The sequence below is a fragment of the Sapajus apella genome, unplaced genomic scaffold (genome assembly GCF_009761245.1).
Source record: "Sapajus apella isolate SASKATOON/1434 unplaced genomic scaffold, GSC_monkey_1.0 scaffold6, whole genome shotgun sequence".
In the NCBI taxonomy this organism is placed as follows: Eukaryota; Metazoa; Chordata; class Mammalia; order Primates; family Cebidae; genus Sapajus; species Sapajus apella.
In genome coordinates this window covers 11,439,003-11,460,877 of record NW_022436946.1, presented here as the reverse complement: position 1 = coordinate 11,460,877, position 21,875 = coordinate 11,439,003, and the positions used below count along the sequence as shown (strand labels likewise).

The 21,875-nt window shown below is 38.3% G+C and overlaps 1 protein-coding gene across 2 annotated transcripts in view; it reads right to left on the bottom strand.

The window, feature by feature from the left end:
* Positions 1-21,875, bottom strand: part of NHSL1 (NHS like 1) — a 264,623-nt gene that overhangs the window by 227,361 nt on the left and 15,387 nt on the right. The gene's annotated exons all lie outside the window — the stretch shown is intronic.

Genomic DNA, 21,875 nt, shown 5'->3' with positions numbered 1-21,875 from the left:
AGTTTGGAAAATACAGCTCTCTCTCTGCAAACACCAATTCATAGTTCTTCATAAAATTTACTCCTGCCAATCAGGATCAGTGTGACACCCTGTGCAGATGGGACTAAAAACACACTCCAAAGAGGTGACTGATTTGTAAATGAGTCTGCTTTTGATACATGAATGAAATAGGCAGCAGAAAATCCAGAGCCGACGAGCACAAACTGCATATCTAAGAGCAAATTAGTCATTTATCATGAAACTGAAGGTACTCTGTTGCAGACTTTTTTGGACGGGAAAATGGAAATTTAAACATGACTTTATTTTTTTCTTATTATGCTTGCAAAAAAAATTAACTGATACTATCATGTTGAAAAACGTGGGAAAATGTGTATGCTGTTATTAGGACTGCAATTTTGTACAGCCATTGTGGAGAGTGACTTGGGAGCATCGGTAAATTCTGAACATGCAAATCCTTTGACCCAGCAATTCTAGTTTGTGCTATGCTCTTGCACATGCAAACCAGCAGATGTTAAAGACATTGGCCATTGATGAGAAAATACTTAAGGTATAATCACATTTTTTAAATTATTTTAATTTTTAAAAGAAATATTAAGAACAACAGGTATTTCCATATCATTTTCTTTTTCGTATGTGACAAATTCAGTTTCTTGTCAGTACACATATCACTGTTTCTCAATGAGATGTTATTAGTATTCTGGGCCAACTATTTCTTCATAAAATGCTCGTGTGTGTGTGTGTGTGTGTGTGTGTGTGTGTGTGTACTTTAACCCCGAGGTAAGGGTGGTACCAGCCTTGACTGAAAAACAAAACAAAACAAAAACCCACTATGCCATGTGTAATGAGGAGAAAAGAATTTTTAAAAGATGTTATGAGGTGGGGAAAAGCCAGTTGCAGAACAATACATATAGTATGATTCTAATTATGTGAAAAGAAGCCAACCACAATCTGTGGGTGTGCACATGAATGATGAGTCAGAGGATGTGTGGAAAGAGATTGACAATGTCTGCTCTATGAGCTTCGATTTTTTTTTTTTTAAGAATTTTTTCCATACTGGTGGATAATTTGATTAGGTTACAGTATTTTATTTGGGGAAACTAAAATCCATAACATATTCACACACCTTAAGTGGTTATTTTAAGCACTGGGAGTTGGCAGAGCTCTGGAACAAGGAGGGAAAGAGACTAAGGAATTAACGTGTTTCTAATGACATCCTTGACTCATAAAGTCCTTTTCCTTCCCCACTGAAGTGAGAAGATCTTTCTGTTCTGACAAGAAACTGAATAGAGGAATTCAGTTTCATAAAAATACAATTAAAAACATGGAAATCAAACAATAACACTACCTTTGTTTTATGTCCCCAATGTCACCTCTTCCCACAGGACTTGTGGAAATGTTTCCTCTAACCTCTAACCTCCATATCTAGCTTGTATTTCATGCTTCCTTTCATTATAGTTAGCAACCGCTCTCCCCACTTGGCCCAGCAGATTAGAAGCTCTATGAGGTCAGAGGGTATTTCTTATCATTCTCATCCACTGATTTCATGCTGTCCATTCTTCCTAGAAAAGTAGATGCTTCGTAAGAGGCCGTGGAATGATGTTTTAAAAATCTGTGAAATAGACACCTAACTTGGCATGACTTTTAAGTAGTTTACAACACTAAGATGAGTTAGAGAAAAATGGATCACATTCAATGGCAACAGTTGAAAACAAAATTACAATTGTCCTTTACTTTCTAATACAATGAGTACTAAGTTTATGTTTATAACTTTGAAACTAAAAAAAGTTAAGCAAAGCCACATAAAGTACTGCCATTTTAATGGGAGCAATTATTTCAAAACAATTATATCCTAATAAAATCAGCAAAATAATAACAGCATACTGTGGCATATACTATGTGCCAATCCAGTATCCATTGGCCTTTCTTACTAATACAACACCAATTACTTTCTAGGGCAGCCATGTGTCCTGATAAAAAAACACAAGACCCCCCTCAGGCAGCTAGAAGTAGATATGTACAGTTCCAATGTGATGAAAGCAGAAGTCACCAGAAAGAGTTTACCTCCCAAAAAAAAACCTCACTCAGAGAAAGCCCTCCCTCTTTCCTCTTCTTTCTACCTTGAATAGGTCCTGGAGATGCAGCAGGCAACTTGTGACTCTGAGGAGGAATCCATGTGACAAAGACAGAAACTGTGGATCTAAAATGTTCAATTGGTCCTCAATGAAAGGAATGACTTCTGGTATCTTTATAAAGAGGAATCTTTGGCACTGAGTTTCTAATGTCATCCAAGGCCTCTGATAATTTGCTTATAAAACTATTCTGAAAACTTAGAAGTTTCTTTTACAAATTATACAAAAGATCAAATGTGAATTAAAAAACGCATTAACTCCAATTTTTAAAAATCTGGTTTTTCAACAGAACAAAATCTGTGTTGATTTTTCAGGTGCCTTGTTATAGGCTCCTTCCTGCCTAAGATGTTGTTCTGGCTGTAAATCATGCAGCCCTCTCAGAGCAATGCATTTGTGAGTGTGATTGCCCAATTATGCATGAGTGCGGTCAGCATGGAAATCCAGTTCAAATTGCAGATCACCACCTGTGAGTTGAAATGTGCATGTGTATTTTATGGGGGGGGAGAATAGTGAAGACGGACTAAAGCAATAAGATGTCAGGTTTAAATCTTCTATGAATGAGAATTGATTACTGCAGCTGATAACCATGGAAATGAGTAATTAAAACATGGTGTGTAAGGAAGGGTAAGTTTTCTTTGTGGTTGTCCTCACAGGATAATTTGTGGTGTTGAGAACCTGCCTCAGGTTTCTTAATAATGTTTTCCTAGCTGGATAATTAGGATGTGCTATTGATGTGATCTAAAAAAGCATTCAGCTTCAAAAGAAGCTGCCAAAAAAGGGAAGCCTAAGTACATCCAAGCCTGGAGATGGAATGTCAGTTTTATTTAGGGGTCCATTGCAAACACCAGTCCTCAGTGTGCCTGTGTCTATGACCTCATTACACATTAGCAACTTCTGTTTCTCCCTTCTCATTCCTATGTGGATTTATTATCTAGAACACAGCTTCCATTTCCCCGTAATATTCTAGATGCTCTTTAAGTCTCAGTAACAGGATCAATGTGGAGCATGGTGCTAATTTTTCCCCATAGATAATGTATCCTTAGGAATGCTTTCACCCACAACAAAAAGACCCTGCACTGGGGTAAACAGACATTTTTTTCCCTCATGTAACAGAATGTCCAGTCTGCATTCAGTCCATCCGTCCAGGATTAACACAGCTGCTCAACGACGTCATTCAGGACCTGGCTCCTCCTATTTTAGAAGATCCACAGTTCCTGGCAGACTGTCAGCCCTAAAACCAATGCTTTTTCTTTTTTTTTTTTTTTTAAATAGCAAGAATGATCAAACATGGAAACATTTATATTTCATTTCTCCTATTACAGATTTACCTTTTATTAAACTTGTTAACATAGAAGAGAGAGGGAAGCAACACTAGGGCTGATTCACCTTGTCTATATGAAACACATCTTCAATTTCTGTCTGGAAGTTGGGTGCTTCTACAATATCCCTAAACTATTTGAAAAATTAACTATATATAGGTAAGGAAAAAGAGTCTATAAATAATTTCAATGAGAAAACAACTGCCAAAAAAAAAAGTTTTAAGATATAACTAAATATAAGGTTTAATATTTTAAAATATTAAAAGAAGGGCTGGGCACAGTGGCTCACGCCTGTAATCCCAGTCTTTGGGAGACTGAGGCGGCGGATCACAAGGTCAAGAGATCAAGACCGTCCTGGCCAACATGGTGAAACCCTGTCTCTACTAAAAATACAAAACTTTGTGGTGGCACTCGCCTGTGGTCCCAGCTACTCGGGAGGCTGAGGAGGAAGAATCACTTGAACACAGGAGGCAGAGGTTGCAGAGAGCCAAGACTGTGCCACTGCACTCCAGCCTGATGACAGAGCAAGACTCCATCTCAAAAAAAAAAAAAAAAAAAAAAAAAATATATATATATATATAAAGAAAAAACTCCTGAACATGTTCTTAGTTTTGGAAAGAATAAAATAATAAAACTAATGATGAGGAAATTGTAAAATGATCTTGGCAGAAACCTTTTGCTATCTACAGCCATCTCCTAAAAGTGAAGCCTCTAGCTGTCACAGAGTTCTATTACGGTCCATAAATGAGGCTGTAAGAGTCTCTCTAACTCTCCACCTCCTCCCCTGCTCCCGGCTTTACTGAATTGTAATTGACAAATAAAAATTGTATATATTTAAGGTGTACAACGTGATGATTTTATATACATTTGTATATAAAAGAAATGATTACCACAATCAAGCTAATTAACATAGCCAACACCTCCCATAGTTACTTTTTTTGTGTATGTTTGTGATGGAAACACTTCAGATGTAATCTCTTAACAAATTTCATACATTATCACGTATAGTCACCAGGCTGTATGTTAGACCCCCAGAATGTATTCCTCCTGTATAACTGAAACTGTATACCCTTCAACCAACATCTCCTATGTCTCCCGCAACCCCCACCGCCACCCGAGTCCTTGGTAACACCAATGTGCTCTCTGTAGAAGTTCGACTTTTTTAAAATTCCACATATAAATGCTAACGTGCAGTATATGACTCTATGTCTAGCTAATTCAACTTTGCATAACATCCTCTCCAGCCTCATCCATATTGTAGCAAATAGTAGTCTTTACTTATTTTTAAGGCTGGATAATATTCCATTGTAGATAAACACCACATTTTCTTTATCCGTGCATCCACTGACAAGACACAGGTTGTTTCCACATCTTGGTATTGCAAATAATGCTCTAATGAACATGGGAATGGAGATATCTCTTTGACATGGTGATGTTTTCATTTCCTTTGGATATGCCCCATAGTGGGATTGCTGGGTCCATAAATGAGACCATCCAAATCCTTCTAATTTTAAATTGAGATTAAAAGAATTACAAATAACAAAATCCACTCGACAAAAGGAATTTCTCGGAGCTAGGAGGAAGGAGATGATTTTTTAATGTTTTGTTTCTTTCAAATTTATAGTTGTACCCCCTGTTTCCCCCATACCTATTATGTCTACAGCCTGGTCAAGTGACCTGTACTCATACCAAGACAGGGCTGGACACCAACCAAACACTGACATACGCTGACAAAGGGGAAGGAAATAAGGAAGTCACTATGTATAACATGCTTGAGATGTGGACTATAATTTTTTTTTTTTTTTTTTTGAGATGGAGTCTTGCTCTTTCACCCAGGCTGGAGTAGTATAGTGGCACGATCTTGGCTCACTGCAACCTCCACCTCCCAGGTTCAAGTGATTCTCCTGCCTCAGCCTCCTGAGTTGCTGGGATTATAGGCACCCGCCACCACATCCAGCTAATTTTTGTATTTTTAGTAGAGACAGGGTTTCAACCATGTTGGCCAGGCTGGGCTTAAACTCCTGACCTCAGGTGATCCACCCACCTCAGCCTCCCAAAGTGTGGGATTACAGGTGTAAGCCATGGCGCCTGGCCTGAACTATAATTCTTAACATTTATAAAAATCACCGTTACACTCCTCTTGGCTACTACTGAACACATTTTAAAATTTAAGATATTTCTGAATGTCAGCGGAGAATTAATATTTCTCCGCAACCAAAGAATAGCCAAGAAAATGCTGGGCACCTCCTGCCAACTTATGCATCTGGGGTTAAAAGAATGATGTTCTGACACCTAACAGTTGACTCTTTGGGGATGGAAGAGCACTGGAATTAAAAAAATACCTAGTGGTAAAAATACTTCATTATGTTTTACTTATTACATTAATTGAATATAATCTAAGTCCAGCAACTAACATAATGAGCTAATTAAGAGTTATTTTTCCTACCTTTTTTTTTTTTTTTTTTTGAGTCAGAGTCTCACTCTGTCATCCAGGCTGGAATGTAGTGGAGTGATCTCAGCTCACTGCAACCTCCTCCTCCCAGGTGTAAGCAATTCTCACCTCAGCCTCCTAAGTAACTGGAATTATAGGCATGCACCACCACGACCAACTAATTTTTGTGTTTTTTGGTAGAGATGCGGTTTCATCATGTTGGCCAGGCTGGTCTCAAACTCCTGACCTCAAGTGATCCACCCGCCTTGGCCTCCCTCTACTGGGATTACAGGCGTGAGCCACCAGGCCTGGCCATTCCTACCACAGCTTTTCTAAAACACCTGTATGATGTCCTTTCTTCAAATAACACCTCACATTCCTCCCACTCCTTGGCTGATTCAAAACTCTGCATCTCTGAAGACCCATGAGCCCCAGTGGCTTAACCTAGCAGTTTTAACTCCAGCTAGCAGGAAGAACTACACCTACATAGTTCTTTTCTGCAGTAGCATACCCAGCATCAGCACTGCTTTTAAATCATTTATTCATTTTATATACTTCCTCTACTTAATTGAGCTGTGTTGGGACATCTAAGGTGTCAGTGATCTACAACTTGAGTCTAAGGTTAACATGTCTCAGTACTTCCACTTGAATATTTAAGGAATCAAACTCAGACTTGATTATATAGAACCTTTTTTTTTTTTTTTTTTTTGAGACGGAGTTTCGCTCTTGTTGCCCAGGCTGGAGTGCACTGGTGTGATCTCAGCTCATTGCAACCTCCACCTTCTGGGGACTACAGGCATGCATCACCACCCCCGGCTAATTCTGTATTTTTAGTAGAAACAGGTTTTCTCCATGTTGGTTTTCTCCCGGCTGGTCTTGAACTCCCAATCTCAGGTGATCCGCCCGCCTCAGCCTCCCAAAGTGCTAAGATTATAGGCGTGAGCCACCGCTCCCAGTCGAGAACCATTTTTATAATAAAAGTACTCCTCCCTTGAAATCTGGGAGAGAAAAATATGAAACCTGACCGAAGACACAGAAAGCAATATTTATTCCATCTCCTATACCTCCTTAATTTAACAGCAGTAAAGACAGATAAGAAATACCACCACCAGGCTGGGCACAGCAGCTCACACCTATAATCCCAGCACTTTGGGAGGCCCAGGAAGGTAGATTGCTTAAGCCCAGGAATTTGAGACCAGCCTGGGCAACATGGTGAAACCCTGTCTCTACAAACAATACAAAAATTAGCTGGGCATGGTGGCCCACACCTGTAGTCCCAGATACTCAGGAGGCTGAGGTGAGATGATCTCTTGAGCCCAGAAAGTCAAGGATGCAGTGAGCCATGATTGTGCCACTGCCCTCTAGACTAAGTGACAGAGTGAGACCTTGTCTCAAAAAAAAAAGAAACACCGCAACTAATTCTGTTAAAGCATGTCTTCATTAAATAGAGAATGCAGTAAATCTAAGTAGGAAAGAGATTCTTCAATAATTTCAGTTTGGGGCAGACAGGTGGCTCATGCTTATTATCCCAGCACTTTGAGAGGCTAAGGTGGGAGGACTGCTTGAGGGCAAGAGCTTCAAGACCAGTCTGAGTAACAAAGTGAGACTCTGTCTCTCCAAAAAATTAGAAAATAATTAGCCAGACGTGGTGGCACACACACTTTTAGCCTCAGCTACTTGAGAGGCTGAGGCAGAAGGATCACTTGAGCCCAGAAGTTCGAGGCTGCAGTGAGATATGATTGCACCACTGCACTACAGCCTGGACAACAGATGGAGACTCATCTCTAAAAATAATAATAAAAATAATAATTTCACTTCAGTTAGAAACAAATTTAATTCTAGAATAAGCCTATTTTTTAGAAAAAAAAAATCTTAGAATAAATGATAATCCTTTGCCCTAGTTATCTTTATAAACAATGACAAAAAAAAAAAAAAAAAAAACAAGAATAAGCACCATAGCTTTCACAGATTCCTTTCTGTTCTAAAAGATTCCTGGATTATTATTAAATAACATTACAAGTGTAGTTTAACCATAATCCATGAGAAAAATCCAATGAGCCTACAACTCTTTTAACATTTCTTCTTGGAGGCACATTGAAGTACAAACTGAAAGATTAGGATCCTGGTCTTTGGGAAGCTATTACCTTTAAGGACAGTTGAATCATTTGTTTTAGTTTGCAATTCTATGGCAATAAATATAACATGATTGAATGTGCAATACTATATCCCCCAAAGGCTGGGATTGGGGCTAGTCCTCTGGTCTTACATACTGTATTATAGCTCCTTTAAAGAAAATTCAGTCATTTGACTTGCCTCCTCCTATGTTTTCTCATTTCAAACAAACAAGTGAGTCATTCACAAATGCTGCAAGACTGGCTGCTCATATTTTGGATGCTTGAGTATTTTGTTCAAACAAGCATGGATATATGATGACTATTAATTTATCCCGGTAAAATCACTAATAGGCTTAACAGGTTGAACAAGATCTGATGCAGAATATTCAAGACTTAGGAAAAAACAACCTGTCTCAGAAAAAAAAGATATTAGTCATGTACCTACATCTGTTGTAAGAACACGTTTCAATTCTCATATGCTACTGGAATTAATGTATATTGGTAAAACATTTCTGGAGGGCACTTAGGTATCAAATAGCAAAAAAACCCTTTAAAAAAATTGGTTACCTGTGACCCAGGAATTCTATTTTTTAACAATCAATTTTCAGAAAATAATAGCCAGTACACAAAGCTACATTTTAAATAATGTACACTAAACTCAAATTCAGAATAGCAAAAAAAAAAAAAAAAAAGAAAAATATTAAATGTCTAATAATCAAATATTTGTCAAAAATGTATATTTCCCTGTAGTGAAATACTAAGCAGATATTCAAAATAATGTATAGTTAAGAACAACAAAAGATGTTACAACATTTACTTGAAAAAAGCAAGTAACAAAATAGCACATATGATATGCTATCACTGTATATGTCTGTGTATATTAAAAATTCTAGGCCAGGAGCAGTGGCTTATGCCTGCAATCTCAGCACGTTGGGAGGCTGAGGCGGGTGGATCACCTGAGGTCAGGAGTCCAAGACCAATCTGGTCAATATTGTGAAACCCCACCTCTACTAAAAAATACAAAAATTAGCCAGGCATGGTGGTATATACTTGTGGTCCCAGCTACTTGGGAGGCCAAGGCAGGAGAATTGCTTGAACCTGGGAGGCGGAGGTTGCAGTGAGCTGAGATTACACCACTGCACTCCAGCCTGGGTGACAGAGCAAGACTCCGACTCAAAAAAAATCTTTAGGAAAATCTACACAAAAAATGTTCATAGTTAACGATGGCTAATGAGGTTACAAGCATTTCTTTGTCCTTCTTGATACTTCGTGTTTTCTTGAAAATGTCTCTGACATATTTTAAAGTCTGGCTTTATCTGGCCATCACTGGGCAAAGTCAAGTCTTGATGAAGATTGACAACTTGAAAAATAAACAATTGCTGATTAGATAATGGTCACTGTGGTGTTAGAGATCACCACAATACATTTACTTTGGAAACAGAAGCTCTATGCCACAAAGAAAAATCAGGACTGAGACAAAGGATCTCTCAGCAAAGCAATTTTTGCTTCCTGGACTGCAAGAAGAGTACCCTCGCTAGCCATCTTGCCACAAGAGTACAATGAACAAAGGAAAAGCAACATATTTATTCCTCGTACATTTGGGGTTGTCCTTACTGCTGTGTCTGATCTCCCTTGGTTGGAGCCAGACCTTACAATCTAAACTGAAACCCGATTGGCTAATCAACGTAAAACTTTTTAAAACAGGTAAGGAGCATAGGCTGAGAGCTGGGACATGCCCGTGAGCACGTCCAGCACAGATATCTTGGTTAAAGTACAAGGACACAGGATGTGCTACGTAAGCATGGCATGTTTAACAGCTACATAGAATAGGGCTTAACAAAGAGTTACTAGCAAATTTATTCTTTAACAAGAAAGGAAACTTTAAAGAGGAACTTTTCTAAGACTTTCCACAATTTCACACCTGCATTCCAGGGTAACATCCAGAAGATATTCACCATGTGCTTGCTAACCTCTGCTGGCTTTTTGGTCACATTAACTTTACATTTTAATGTTTCTCCTTCTCATTCCTTTCCAAGTATCACGCTTAAGAGTCAGATCAGAGCTAATCTTTCACCCAATAGACACACAGTGACAAATTCTTACATGCCAAGTAGGCTGGGTACCCAAGCCACACAAGCTAGTAGGAGCAAGTCCTAGTTTGCAAGAAGTTCACAGATGAGTTTGAGGGAAAAAGCACATACGCTAAGAATGACAATATGATAATGGCATAAGAGAGATAAACACAGGGCACTTACTGAACAAAAGGAAAATCAGATAACTGCCTGGAAAGAGAAGAATTGTCTGTCAAAGGACTCAAAGAATCAGGGATGGAGCTAAATGCTAAAGAACAAGCTCAATAAATAGAAAACACAACTCTGACTCTAGCTATGTGAAACTCTGTAGTAGTCAAGGTCTTCCAGAGAAACACAACCAATATGATACACATCAACAGATGGATACAGGCAAACATAGAGATCAATCTATAGCTATATCTTTATCTACTGATCAGTCTAGAAAAAGATTTATTTTTCAAATTGGCTCATGCAATTGTGGGAGCTGGCTAATCCAAAATCTGCAAAGCAGGTCAGCAGGCTGGAGCCCCAGGAAAGAGCTGAAGTCGCAGATCAATTCAGAAGGCAGTGTGGAGACAGAATTTCTCCCTGGGGTCAGGGTGTGGGAAACCTTCACTTTTTATCTTAAGACATTCAACTGATTAGATGAGGCCCACCCAGCTTTACTCAAAGTCTACTGATTTAAATGCTAATCACATCTGAAAAAAAAAAAAAACTTCCTTCACAGAAACAAGTTTTCTGTGAAAACTTCACAGAAACTTGCTAGGCCCAGATGTTTGGTCAAACATCAGATTAGATGATCTGGGCACTATCGCCTAGCAAGCAAACACATCATATCAACCATCACAGAAGCCAAGTCAGAAAAGTGAAGTAAGAGGAAGATGCAATAAAATTAGGAGTTATTTGGCCCTTCATCTTTATTCATTTTGTCTATTTTCCATCTTCCCTTCTTTCACCCAAATTCAGTGTTAATTGCTCACTTTTTATTTCTATTTCTAGTAATGCTTGGCTTATGTGCTGTGTCATAACACAGATCAACTTAACCTTCCAATAACTCTAAATCTAATTTTTTGCCATTTTTCACTTCTGGGCTTCAACCATCTTCAACCACACAGACGAAACTCAAAATCTATTTCAAAAAAATTCATATTGCCAACATCCTGCTGAATATCCCTGGGGAGTTTAACATCTATGAGTCTAAAAGCTTAAAAAAAAAAAAAAAAAGTCAGACAAAACTAGTTCCTTCTTCCCAACTTTAAAACTTCTATGGCTGGTATGATCTTCATAGAGGCCACCTACTCTCCATTCCTGCTCATCATCTTTGGTTTACGCCTGTCCTTTGCATTTTACTATCAATGGCCAGCACACTGCTGGACTCAGCGCTGCTCAGCAAGTTAGCTAGATGGATGGATGAATGAATGAATGCTGAACACAATCACTTGTCAATTGTGGTAAATTCTATTCCAAATTATTAATACTAGCTCCCTTTTTTTCCATTATCACTACACAAATATGCGCCAGACCACTTTCATCATATCCCAATTTGTTTTTCAACTTCCGTCTCAGTTCTCTATTGCATCCTGGACATTACTAGCACTCTTTCTAATTAGAGCTATAATCCTATCACCCCTCTAATAAAAAACCTTTATTTTCCCACTGAATTAACCATGAGCTTTACTCCCTAGTGATTAAGTTCCTCCCCAGTTTAAGCCCCAGGCTCTCTCTGTAGTTAAGCCCACTACTATATTCAGTCATGTATTTGACATACACTTTGTCTACTGAAAATAAAATTATCCATAAGACAATGCTAGCTCTTGAGGCACTAATCCATAAGGACACACACAGTAAAGAAAGAACCACAATACAACCTTCAGATGCTCTAGGGCAGGTAGGCACAAGACACCATGAAGACCACACAGGAGACTGACGAGGGACAGGAACAGGCGAGAGTTCATGACTGAGCTCTGGTGCGACTTCCTTGAAAAAGTAAGTAGGCTTATCCAGACTGACAAACTGGAAGATAGGCAATCCAGTCAAAAGCAATTATAACTTGGAGGAAAAAGACAATGAGGAATAGAAATATGCTTATTTAACTAAAGGTTCAGAAAAATCATCTATTATAACTAAATAAAATTCACAAGTTATATCTAATATGGTTCACTATAAAATAAGGAGATAAATTGACAATACATGCACACCATTTATTGCTAGACATTTACTGCTGGACATTTATGACTTATGTATCATCATTCAAATTAATAATCTTGAGACAGTTATTCCAGCAATAAATCTGAAAGCTCTCCTTCTACGCCAAAATTAGAATTCCCAAAGAGCTTGATTACCAGAATAGTTGCCCTATACAGGCTGCTCCCAGTAATCAAATCCACACTCTTCAAAGGACAGCTTTATGGTAATGCTACATGTCTTTATGACAGTGCCACATGATGAGGTATGTACAAGGATGTTCACCACAACAGGACTTGAAATGGCCAAAACCAAAAAGCAATCCAAATGTCTATTCAGTAGGAGGACAAACAAGACAAATGATGACATTCATAAAATGGAAAACTAGGTAATCACAAAAGAAGATAATGACAAATTCATATGAACAGACACAGAAAACTGAGAGGCATATTGTTAAAAGAAAAAACACTCAAGTCACAATTTATATATAATATGATCCTGGTCATTTTCTTAAAGAATGGAATGTATATATGTGTATTGATATAGAGGAGGGGAACAGTAACAGAGAATGTGAGGATGGACACTCTAATGTTGACAATGACTCACTCTGAAGAGAGGAGCAGGACTGGGGAGTGCAGGGCATAGCTTCTGTAACACTGGAATCTTTTCCATGGGAATTTAATCACACCACTAATAAGAGTACAGACTAAAAATATAAATGTATTAACAGATTCCACATTCAATTTTTTTTAAATCCAATAATGTTTTTAGCAACACCAACAATACTGAATTAAACACATACTGTCTCTTATGAAAAGAATGCTTTCACTGAAATGTATAGAATATTTGTCAGGTTTTTTTTTAATGTCCAATTGCATCTTTCCACTTGCAACCATTAGTGTCCCAGACCTGTGTTCCACCAGATAATTTGGGGCCCTCAATACCACCTGCTGTCAATATTCCTAAAATACGGCAATTCCTTAGCAAAGGCAAAGAACTAGAATTGCAACCCCAGTAGCAGCTCTAAATGTAGAAAGACAAGGAGTCCCATTTCTAACTTTATTAATAGAACAAGCATAACAAGAAAAACCAAAGTAAAAATGTTTCAGTATTAAAAGATAACCTGAAGTCACAGAAAACTTCAACACTAAGAACTGCTTTCTAGTATACACCAAAACCTTGGATTTTTATATATTATACCATAATCTGAGACAATGCAAAAATCATGTCAGTGAAACTACTGTTGAGCTGTATATAAAGAAATTAAGGAGGACAGCATAACCATCACTCAGCATAAAACAGTTTCTCTAGAAAAGACTGAATGGAAATGCATAAACTTGAGACATTATTCTACAGAGAAAGAAAAGGAGGATAAAATGTCAATGTTTGTTCAACCACAATGTTTTCAGTTCTCTTCTAGAATTTCATTCACTCACCAAATTCCAAGTAAATCAAAATGCAGAACAACTAACAGAAAGAATTTCAGACTCTTTAACTGCCTGCTCAAGGAATGTATATTTTGTTCATTATCTTCTCTTCTTTCATGTCCTTTCCATTTTCTCACTAACATTAATGTAGACAAGGAAATATCAAATTAAGTGTTGATACTTAGAAAATATTCTTGATTTTCAAATGTTTCTGTTATGTACCAATTGCTAACAGTAATTACAGCTGAGGGTTAGGACTATGAAAAAAGTTCACGACTTTCTTCATAGTTCTGTCATTTTATACAGTCCTATAATTTTAACAGTTAATATTAAACTTCCTTTGAAATCAGAAAAAAATATTCTAACATACTTGTTTTTGACTGTGGGGTACACTTAGGACCACTCAGAAAGAATTTATTTTAGTGGACATACACACACCACAGGTTAAACCAGCATGGGCAGCCCCACCAGAAACATGAGACCTGGTGATTTACCAGACAGAGAGACCTTGTTAAAAAAGAACTTGTGGCTGGGCACAGCGACTCATGCCCGTAATCCCAACACTTTAAGAGGCTGAGGTGGATGGATTACCTGACGTCAGGGGTTCGTCTCTACTAAAAATACAAAATGCCCCATCTCTACTAAAAATATAAAATTAGCTGGGCATGGTGGTACATGCCTGTAATCCCAGCTACCCGGGAGGCTAAGGCAGGAGAATCACTTGAACCTGGGAGGTGGAGATTGCAGTGAGCCGAGAACATGCCATTGCACTCCAACCTGGCCAACAGGAGTGAAACTCCATCTCAAGTAAAAGAAAGAAAAGAAATTATTTTGCTAACTAGCCTAATTTTATCATTCTACAATATACACATGTATCGAAACATCACATTGCACCCCATAAATATATGCAATTATTATCTGTCAATTAAAAATGAAATAAATGTTTTAAAAAGGAAAGAAAAAAAGAATTTAAAAACAAGAAAAATTGTTCTCAGGCTGGATACATAATGGGGGAAGCAAGGGAAATGGAGAAGTCAAAGCTGACCCTTACGTTCTGGTCTGATGGCTAAATTCATGGTGGTACTCTTCACAGAACAGGACAGGCAGGAAAGCATGGGAAAGGCATTCTGCTTGAGATAGGAAAACACACATAAAAAGTGTCCTGGAGTTCTAGCAAAGGGAGCAAACTGAACACAGATGTCAAATCTAGACTCCTCTCAAAGCCCCACTGAAACTGCAGCAAAGATACTGTTTTAAGAAGATAGAGAGAATGGGGAAGAGGTGACAAGAAATTTTTGGAAGGTGGAGAACAAAAGGTTGAGTCATAACAGACTGGTGACTTGATGAAGCCAATCCTAAATCAGCTCAGGAGAAAGCTAAGAACCTATGCCATTTATGCTGCCAAATTCCCAAAGCACAGGTATTGGACTTCTGAAAGTAAAGGTGAATTGATTTTCTTGGGGAAGAAGAAACAGCTAAAATAAGAATTGGTTGAAAATGTTAAGCAGTTTGAACACTACATCTCCTGACCACACTCCTAGCCACCAGTGGCCACCTTTCTCATCCTGGCAGAAAACTGGATGTTAACTCTCAGAAAAGGTTAAAACAGAAGATTTCTGGTCTGAGAATACAAAGCATAGTTCAGAACCTACCAAACATAGAGGAATTAAGTAAAAAGGTGCATTCTGAATGCTGAGATCGAGATTTCTTTCCAGGAGACACAACTTCTGGAAAGCTGACAGTGAGGCCTTACCAGTCAGCTAAGAGATTAAAAGGGTCTTCTTTGGTGAAACTGAGCCACCTAAGATGACCTAAATAAAGTTACTGACAGTCTGGGTGTGGTGGCTCACACCTGTAATCCCAGCACTTTGGGAGGCCAAGGTGGGTGTATTACCTGAGGTCAGGAGTTCGAGACCAGCCTGGCCAACATGGTCAAACCCCATCTCTACTAAAAATACAAAATTTAGCCAGGCATGCTGGCATGTGCCTGTAATCCCAGCTACTTTGGAGGCTGAGGCAGGAGAATTGCTTGAACCTAAGAGATGGAGGTTGCAATGAGCAGAAATTGTGCCACTACACTCCAGCCTAGGTGACAGAGCGAGACTCCATCTCAAAATATAAAATAAAAATAAAATCAATCAATAAAGTTACTGACAGGTGCTCTTCCCCACAAAGCTGCCCACCCAGCCAAAAGCCCCCTTCAAACACTCAGACTTTCCAAGCAGCCTTTGAGTCCCCCACCCTCTTACACAAATAGAGACAGCCAGAGGCTACTAGGCACCTCAGAAAAGCATTCAAATGGAAGAGAGATCCAAGCAGAAAAAAAAAACAACTTGCAGCAAACACCTGGGAAGGTAAAAAAAAAAAAAAAAAAACTTAAAAACTCAGTAGTCTCAGAGATAAGAAGAGACAGTATATCAATAAACTAAAAGCAGGGTGTTATATCAAAGAATACCCAGAACAACAAAAGAAAAAGCTCTTGCATATGAAAAACCTGATAGCAGAAATGAAAAGCTCAGTAGAAAGACTGAAAAAGAAAGAATAAGAAATGGACCAGATAAGCCAAGCACAGTGGCTCAATGCCTGTAATCCCAGCACCCTGAGAGACTGAGGACAGAAGATCACTGAGGCCAGGAGTTCGAGATGAGCAACATAGTGAGGCTCCTACCTCTACAAAAATGTTTTTAAACTTAGCCAGGCATGGTGGTGCATGTCTGGAGTCCCAGATACTCAGGAAGCTGAGGCAGGAGCATCACTTGAGGCTAGGAGTTTGAGGCTGCAGTGCACTATAAACATGCCACTATTTTCCAGACTGAGTGACAGAGCAAGATTCTGTCTCTAAAAAATAAAATAAAAATAAATATCAATGCCTTTGCTATGTAAACAAAAACAAATTTTTTTTAAATGGTTCAGAAAGTAAAACTAAAAGACAGTGAGACAGAAAAGCACAGAGAAAAGGAAGTATCAGTCCAGAAGATCTAACATCTGAAAATACAAAAAGAGAAAAATAATTAGAAATTAAGAATTAAATAAGAAAAAATTTCAGCACTAAAGAAAAACAGCTTCTAGATTCAAAAAACTCATCAAGTACCCAACAAATATTAATTAAAACATATACATCCCAAAGGACATCACTGTGAAATTTCAAAACACTGGGATTAAAAAGCTGATCACAAAAGCTTTTATCAAGAAAAAGAAAAGTTACATACAAATGATCAGGAATCAGAACATCTTGAGCTTTTCAGTACCAACACTGGAAACTAAATGGTTAAAGAAGCTAAAGGAACAATGTCTTCAAAACAGAAAGGGTAAAGGATTTTTAATCTAGAATTTCTTAGCCAGTAAAGCTATCCATTAAATGAGCGAGGAGACATACACAAAATATGCATCTACTAATCTTTCTTAGATATGAGAGGGCCAGTGGCTCAAGCCTGTAATCCCAGCACTTTGAGAAGCCCAGGCAGAAGGACTGAGACCAGCCTGGCCAACATGATGAAATCCCATCTCTACTAAAAAAAAAAAACACAAAAATTAGCCAGGTGTGGTAGTGCATACCTGTAATCCCAGCTACTCAGGAGGCTGAGGCAGGAGAATCGCTTGAACCCAGGAGGCAGAGGTTGAGCTGAGATCACTGCATTCCAGCCTGGGCAACAGAGACTCTGTTTTGAGACTCTGTCTCAAAACAAAAACAAAAACGAAAAGATATCAGAGGCAGGGCTCCATGAAATGAAGAAGTAAACCAAGAAAGTTATCAGGGCAGACAGGCATCAGAAGAGAAAGGAAGTCTCTAGGATGAGAGGAACTTTCATATAGATTAGATTAAATCAGATTAGAAGGCTCTGGGAGACAAAACTGACTGAGTTCTTAAGATAAAAAGAAGATACTGATAGGGTAGAGTTGGAAGTTGAAAAAACAACAAACACACAAAAACATACACACCCCAAAAAGCCATTATTTAGGTCAGGAGAGACAAAAGTTGTAAAATAAAGGAAAAGCCATCATGTTTGATGATGTGTCTCTGCTCCAACGGTGGACGCTGCCTTAACACTACACACTGAACGCTGAACTAAACAAAGCAATTTAAGTGGATAGAGAAGAAATGGGATGGATGGTATACCTATGCGGGGGGGGGGGGGGTTCAGGGAAGGAAAAAAGGGCTAAATCCTCAGCTTGAAGTCCATAGATAACAATACCTAAAACTAAAAAAAAACAGGAGAGCAAAAGCAGCATGACATTAGGAGATACAGAAGAAAATTTCTTTAAAATCAGCTAAAATTTCTGAATGAATACTCATGACCATAGGTTTTTCACACTGGCTAATGCCCAGTGCTCATGTCCATGGCCATGAAGTCAGCTCATTCATCAAGAGAAATTGTATACAGTGTGAAATGAAAACTTTTTCATCATAAATCCTCTATAGCCAATGGGGAAAAAGTCAAAGAAGGCAGCTTAACAATCTCGTAACAGTTACATCTTGGAATGCTAAGGTTTTTTTTTTTTAAGTGTACACTATCAGTCAAGAAGGAATTTCATCACTATCTTCTCCCTACGGTTTTCTTTTGCCTTCATAGTTATTCCTCTGACCACCCACCACTCAACAATAAGACTTAAAATGGAATTAGGTAAGTATTCTCTATAACCCAGGAAAAAAAATCTTTTAAAAAGCCATACTATACTGAAAGAATACTTTAGCTTGGTTTAGATCTGTGAAGCCATCTGAGGGGCAATATGATCTAATTCTAACATGAAATCAAGTACAAGCAGAATATCTGAGCAAAAGGAACATAATAGGTAATTAAGAACACTTTCCAGTTCTTTCTGAAATAGATATTGACCATATCTCAATTTGAAATACTACACTGTCTCCTAAAACATGAAATATATTCCTTTTCGAGGACTTCTAATAAAAATGTTTCTAGATTATGTCTATTATCTCTTCTCCATTAGCTCAAATATCAAGAACAAATGAATAACCAACTGGAATTCCTATAACTTGGAATCCAGTAACTGGATTGGAATTTCACTATGAAAACTGTATATTTTCTAGTCATGCTAAATATTCATTTTTAGCTATTCATATGTTTTCAATGAGAGAGTCTGTGGAATTTGCAAAGGAATATTTCAGCGGGGGGTGGCATTTAACAAAAAAAAAAAAAAAGACTCTTCTTATTTTGTCCTGCCCCATGAATATAAACACACATTTATGTAGCTAAGATTTAAGTGACTAGAACAGTTTCCCAGACTCAGCATTTTTTACTTCTTCTATTTCTTCATTTTTATAGCTATAAAAAAAAAAAAGTCAAGTTTCATTTCTGCTGACAGAGATAGGGAAGCCAGGCTCCATACAACACAGTCATTGCACAATGCTAAAGGCTCTCATTGAATTTTTTTCAAGTTTAAGTTAAGAAACAGAAGTTCATTTTCACTTTGGAAATCGAACTTGAAAGAAAAATGTGACCTCTCATTATTTAATTCCTTCCAAGAAACTCCTTCTGGAACATAAAATGTTAAGACATGGCCACTTGGGAAAAACATTTTCAAGTGCGTTTGACATGTGAAGCTACATGGCACTTGACAGGAATAATTTTTAACAAGCTCAAGACTCTTTTCTTTACACAATTAACACGATTTAAAAACACGTACTTTACCAAAAGCTTGCAGTATTCTATAAACAATTCAGCTCCTTTTGCAAAGACTGCATACTGCAAGTGGGAAGTGCTTTTAAAGGTTACCGTACTGTTTGTTAAAACACACATACACACGACAAGCTTTAAACAGAAATTAAAGGTAAACGCATGCCCTCATAAAATGAATGTTTTTGGTTGGGCATGGTGGCTCACGCCTGTAATCCCAGCATTTTAGGAGACCGAGACGGGCAGATCATGAGGTCAGGCTATCTTAGATATCTCCTGCCTCAGCCTCCAAAGTAGGTAGGATTATAAGCACATGCCACCACACCGGCTGATTTTTGTATTTTTAGTAGAGATGCTCCTGACCTCAAGTGATCCACCTGCCTCAGCCTCCCAAAGTGCTGGGATTATAGGCATGAGCCACCGCACCTGGCCTAGAATTTTTACATCATTATATCTCATTGCACTGTAGGTCTACATACCTATATTTGAGGTTGAACGGGCTTTTGGGGGTTGCTCTATGCCGGTCATGCCTTGGAAACATGTTGTTTAAGAGGAACTATGTTACAAGTTCAAAATAACTGACAAATTAACTTCTGTATCTCAACAGGTTTCTAAATTAGAGATTACCTGCATATAATAAAACTAATTGGAACCCAACTAAGCAAAATCCTAACTAACTTGATTTTACTGGATCTCAATTTAAAAAGAAGAAAATGACATCAAACTAAATTCAAATCAGAGATGTAATCAAAACACCATTTTAGAGAACATGCTAAATAAATTTAATATTCTATGCTTTCAGAATGGAATATCATGATATCTAAAAAAGATCCAAAAACCTCAAAACAACCCAACTAACAAATCTAACTATCAGCTATCTAGAAAACTCAATTATCCAGAACATAAGGACACTCACTAGGAAACCTTACATTATTGAGGTCCAATCCTAGGCTGGGCCTGGTGGCTCAGGCCTATAATTCCCAGCACTTTCAGAGGCCTAGGTGAGTGGATCACGAGGTCAGGAGTTCGAGACCAGCCTAACCAACATGATGAAACCCTGTCTCTACTAAAAATACAAAAATTAGCCGGGTGTGGTGGCACGTACCTATAATCCCAGCTACTCAGGAGGCTGAGGCAGAAGAATCACTTGAACCCGGGAGGCAGAGGTTGCAGTGAGCCAAGATCGCACCACTGCACTCCAGTCTGGGTGACAGAGCAAAGACTTTGTCTCAAAAAAAAAAAAAAACAGGTCCAATCCTTTATTCTAACAACTTAACTTTATTTACGCTTAGGTTTTAAAATACACTAAGAAAAAAATTAAACTAGTCTAAAAAAATAGTGAGGCCCCATCCAAAGTATCAGCTAATATTTATTGTTTATTATAGACCAGACACTGTTCTATATCTCATTTTACTCACAATTAGCATTTCAGGTATTAGTAAAATGCCCATTTTACAGAGGAGAAAACTTAAGCAGAGGTTAAATAATATATTCAAGGTCACACCGATAGTAAATTTTATCTCTTACATGCCATGCTCTGCTGCCCCTCCCTCCCCACTTTATTTCGAGACAGAGTCTCTCTCTGTCACCCAGGCTAGAGTGCAGTGGCACAATCTCAGCTAACTACAACCTCTACCTACTGGGTTCAAGTGATTCTCCTGCCTCAGCCTCCCAACTAGCTGGGACTACAGGCACACGACACCACACCCAGCTAATTTCTGTATTTTTAGTACGGATGGGGTTTCACCATGTTGGCCAGGCTGGTCTCAAACTCCTGACCTCAGCTGATCCATCCGCCTGAGCCTCAAGTGCTGGGATTACAGGAGTGAGCCACTGCACCCGGCCATCTGCTGCCTTTTATCAAACTGTTTCAATTACACTTGACCTCTCCAAATTAGAGTAGATTATACTGTACTAACAGCTAATTGATGGACAGATTACAGAATTAAGTAATGAATTATAAAGCTGCATTATATTAGGTAAAGCAAAACAGGATTCCACTAAAAGCAAATGAACACCAACTACTCAGTAAATTTTGTGCTTGTAAATTTTTCTCATGTTTATTCAAATATTTTTATGTCCCATCCACAAGCAAAATTTCCTATGTCTGCCTCAAGTTTTCCTAGCTACATTTTTTAGGAGGCATTCTCTCTACAATATCAAAATGAGGATTTTATGTAATCAGTATTTAGAAAGCATAATCCTCTCTCCTCTAATTTTGTTTATGTCCCTACCCTGTGATTGTGTTGAGTCACCTCCCAGCTCTCTGGATGCTGTTTAAAGTTCTAGGAAAAAGGAAATCAAGAGAGGTGGCCCTAAACCCGGAGGCCCATGAACAAGCCAGTGGCCATGTTACTAATTTCCAGTGAAGGCCTGCTACCAAGTATACCTCTAAAGAACAAATGGGTTCTTAACGCAAGACTCACTGTTGCAAGGTAATGAAGCATTAGTTCATAAGCATTTAAAGTACTTTCCTGACCAGAAGCAAAAGCTTTTTAAAGAACCCTCTGGAAATTTAGTGTTGGCAACTCCAATCACTGCTCACTGCCCCAGGCAGAGCCCACAT